This window comes from Panthera leo, chromosome C1 (genome assembly GCF_018350215.1).
Source record: "Panthera leo isolate Ple1 chromosome C1, P.leo_Ple1_pat1.1, whole genome shotgun sequence".
In the NCBI taxonomy this organism is placed as follows: Eukaryota; Metazoa; Chordata; class Mammalia; order Carnivora; family Felidae; genus Panthera; species Panthera leo.
In genome coordinates this window covers 172,566,396-172,571,036 of record NC_056686.1, presented here as the reverse complement: position 1 = coordinate 172,571,036, position 4,641 = coordinate 172,566,396, and the positions used below count along the sequence as shown (strand labels likewise).

At 35.3% G+C, this 4,641-nt stretch overlaps 1 non-coding gene across 1 annotated transcript; it reads right to left on the bottom strand.

Moving 5' to 3' along the window:
- Positions 1 to 2,201: 2,201 nt before the first annotated feature.
- LOC122228984 lies at positions 2,202 to 2,304 on the bottom strand. Its single transcript, XR_006206864.1, has one exon. It is a non-coding gene; the product is annotated as a U6 spliceosomal RNA (small nuclear RNA).
- Positions 2,305 to 4,641: the final 2,337 nt, after the last annotated feature.

Below are 4,641 nucleotides of genomic sequence, written 5' to 3'. Positions count from 1 at the left end.
TTAGATGAAAACCTCCAGGTCCTGGCCTTTTGTTTCATGGAGTGTAAAATGTCCAGTTTCTTTCTCGACATTTCATTCACTCCTCTGAGAGAGTAAAACCCAATGCAGTGAGTTTGGGAGAAGAAACTGAGTGACTTTATTCTCTTTCTTGCTCTATTTCTTGTGTTCTTCCATCTGACCACTGAAGAGTCCTTGAATTTGGGTCTCCTTCTGCCTGCCTTTGGCAGAAACCTGGAACAATCCTACACTGCCTTTGCCTGAAGACTCATCTGTCTTACCAGGGTAAACTATCAAAATGCCTGGAAAAACTGTGGGTCTAAAACCATATTCTCCAATCTATTTCATTAGAGGTAGAGGTGATATTTGGCCTGAAACTTGAGTCTGTCTCCCAACTGTTTTCAAACTTAGTACGGGAACAAGCAAATATTATTTGTTTGACCACTTAAACCCCCAACTGTCATAATATGCCCCCCTTTTGTGGTTTTATTTCGCATAATAAACACTCAAGCTCTTACTTTCACCTCACTGGGAGAAATGTTTTGCTCTCTCAGCACTTTTTTCCTTGGTTCTAAATAATAAATTCAACTTAGTAGAAATGAAGTACTATTACTTCAGAAAATGAAGCAATTCCAAAAGGATCACATGTGAGGTTTGCTCATTACCAAGTGAGCAAAGAATGATTTTTTAAAAGTGATTTAATTTTTTTAGGATTTCATTAATACTTTATATCTTATATTAGTTCAACTTACAAATTGTAGCAAAAGATTGCGCATGTACTTTTACAAGAAGTTTTCCGCCCTGAGACAAATTGGAAAGGGACTGGGATGAATGAAAACATTTTCCATGCTTTTGGAACTACTTTGCATTTTTCTGCTGAATTTCTGTTTCTATGTGTTGTATGGATAGAGATGTGAGGAATCTCCTTGTGCTTAACAGACACAGGAGAGAGCTGGAGTGGCTGCCATATACTTCAGCTTGCTGGGTGTAGTCCTATTCTACGCTTCTTGTCTCAAGGTAAGTGTTAGTAACAGTTCTCTTCACTCTGAAAATACTGCCGTTAGGATGATGAATCATGGTCAGCCCAAGAACAAGATACTGGTAAGAACAAGTAACTGGTAATTTGTGTGTGGAATCATACTTTTAGATGCTTTAATGTTATTTGCTTCATTAATTTATCTTTAGAATTTATCTCCAGAAAAATTTCTGTTAACTTAAACTGAAATTCGTTGCTGATTTTCAGTTTAGTTTTAATACTAATTTTTAAATTTGTTTTTATTATGAGTTTATGCTTTATTAATCCATATTTAAGTGAAGATGGTAGTAATATTCGCTGCCTAGGATTGGTAGGAGCAATTAGCACAGCTGTCTGTGTATCCTCTGGTACAATTTCATGTTTTAAGTTTTTTCTATACAAATTTTTATTTAAATTCTAGTTGGTTAACAAGCACTGTAAATTTCTGGTTTCTGGCATGGGATTTAGAGATTCATCACTTACATATAGCACCCAGTGCTCAATACAAGTGCCCTCCTTTTTTTTTTTTTTTTTGTATAGTTTATTGATTTATTTTGAGAGAGAGACCAAGTGGAACAGGGGCAGAGAGAGAGAGGAAAAGAGAGAATCCCACACAGGCTCCGCACTGTCAGTGCAGAGCCATATGCAGGGCTAGATCTCACAAACTGTGAAATCATGACCTGAGCCAAAATCAAGAGTTGGATGCCCAAATGACTGAGCTACCCAGGTGCCCCCAAGTGCCCTCCTTAATATCCATCACCCATTTAGCCCAACCCTTGCCTATCTCCCTCCATCAACGCTCAGTTTATTCTCCATAGTTAAGAGTCTGTTTCTTGGTTTGCCTCTCCTTCCCCCACCCATGTTCATTTGTTTTGTTCTTCAATTCCACATATGAGTGAAATCATATGGAATCTGTTTTACTCTGACTTATTTAGCTTAGCATAATGCACTCTAGCTCCATCCACATTGTTACAAATGGCAGGATTTCATCCTTTTTAATGGCTGGGTAATAGTTCATTGTATATACCACATCTTTATCCATTCATCAGTCAGTGGACGTTTGGGCTCTTTCCATAATTTGCCTATTGTTGATGCTGCTGGTATAAACATTGGGGTGCATGTATCTCTTTGAATCAGTATTTTTGCTCCTATAGGTCAATACCTAGTAGTGCAATTGGACGATTCTAGGGTAGTTTTATTTTATTTTATTTTTTTGCATGTCATTCTTGTGCAGGGGTCATGCTAATCTTCATTGTATCATTCCAATTTTAGTATATGTGCTGTCAAAGTAAGTTCTAGGTTTATTATTTTTTCAAAGAGTACACAGGATCTCCCTGTATTTTTTTATCTTTTTTATTTTAGAAAGGAAGAGACAGCACGAGCAGGGAAAAGGGGCAGAGAGAGAGAAGTTGGGGGAGGGAGGGAGGGAGGGAGGGAGGGAGGAAGGGAGAGAGAAAGAGAGAGAGAGAGAGAGAGAGAGAGAGAATCTCAAGCAGGATCTATGCTCAGCAGGGAGCCCAAAGTGTGGCTTGATCCCATGGCCCTGGGATTGTGACCTGAGCCAAAATTAAGAGGCAGATGCTCAAATGAGTGAGTCATGCAGATCCTCCTCTTATATTAATTTTAGCCATTCTGACTGGTGTAAGGTGATACCTCATTGTAGTTTTGATTTGTATTTCCCTGTCGATTAGTGATGTTGAACAATTTTTCATGTGTTTGTTGGCTATCTGTATGTTTTCTTTGGAAAAATGTCTGTTCATGTCTTCTTCCCAGTTTTTAAAACTGGATTATTTGGTTTTTTTGGGTGTTGAGTTTTTAGAGTTCCTTATATATTTTGGATACTAACTCTTTATTAGATAGGTCATTTGCAAATATCTTTTTCCATTCTGTAGGTTGACTTTTAGATTTGTTGATTATTTCCTTCACTGTGCAAAAGCTTTACATTTTGATGTAGTCCCAATAGTTTAGTTTTGCTTTTTGTTTCCCTTGCTTCAGGAGTTATATCTAGTAAGAAGTTGCCACCGCCAATGTTAAAGATGTTACTGCCTTTGTTTTCCTCTAGGATTTTGATTTTATCCTGTCTTTCATTTAGGTCTTTAATCCATTTTGAATTTATTTTTGTGTGTCATGTAAGAAAGTGGTCCAGTTTAATTATTTTGCATGTTGTACTCTAGCACAATTTTAAAATTGTTTATGACAATCAAACTTTCTAATAAATACAGATTCTTCATTATGTGGACTTCATCTGCAAGTGAGACCTGCCATGCAATTTTAGTGCCTAATTTTTGCCTATGTTCAAAATTGCATTATATCAAGTGAGATCTAAAGTCATTTGACTTTCAGAGTGTTAGGAAAAATGTCTGACTTAAAAAAAAATTTTTTTTTTTTAGAGAGAGTGCAAGTGGGGAAGAAATGCAGAGGGGAAGAGGGAATCTTAAACAGGCTCCAAGCTCAGTGAAGAGCCTGATGCAGGACTCAATCCCATGACCCTGGGATCATGACCTGAGCTGAAATCAGGAGTAGGATTTCCAACCACCTGAGCCACCCAGGTGTCCAAAAATGTCTGATGCTTAAGATGAAATGTTCTAGTACCAAAAACAACAAAAGTTATCCCATTTCTGCACTTGTGCTCATGTTGAATTCTTTTAGCCATAATTAAGAAAAAAATATTTTGGTGGTAAGAAATCAAGTCACATTGCATTTTAATATAAGACTAAGTTGTTTAGCAAACTGTGGCTTTAAACTGGCAAACAAATGACATGGAGTATTGGACAAATGTGCTGCCTTTATTATGGAATAATACTGAGAAGGAATAGTGGTGGAAGTTAATATATAAATAGTGTTTTATAAAGAGAAGGTCAGTTTTCATATCAACCTCATTTAAACATTTCACAGTACTTCAAATAAAGAAAAGTTTTGGGAGAATCAGTTCATCATGGCATTCAAAACTCAAAAGAACTAACAATGTAATATGTGTGTATGTGTGTGTTTACCATATTTACATCTTGAGATGTTGCTCAAAGATTCTGTCTTTATATATAATGACTTTACTCAATTATTAGTAAATGTTTAAGTAAATACATGGTAAATTATTCTTAATGATTATTTTTAATGTTAATTTTTTTGGTATCATTATTAAGTAGAGTAGCCTATTAAAATCAACTTTAGTGGTTCAGCTTCACTGGTAAAGAAAACATGATAACAATAATGTTGAATGAAGTCCCAGCATGCCCCAAATAAAGACATCAGTTTAGTAACATCTATGTATAGTGAAGTCCATCAGTGACAACTTGGCTTCAGTAAAAGTTCAATGTATAAAATCAAATTTTTTCAGTTTGACTTTAATATTAATTTTAAAATTTTGTTTTGATTAGCAGTTTATATTTTAATTTATGTAGATGTATTTAAGACTCATGATGAAATGATTTGTCAAGAATAGGATTTAATAAATATTATTTCCTTTGAAGAATTCATTAATATTATGGATGTTTGATAAACTCTGCCCTGAAAGACACGAGATGACCTTTTAATAGAACTGAAATAGGTAGATTAGACGTATATAAATGATAAGATATTGTCTTTTAGGGTAAAGATGTCAGACTGCTTAAATTTAAATCTTAGCTCATTGC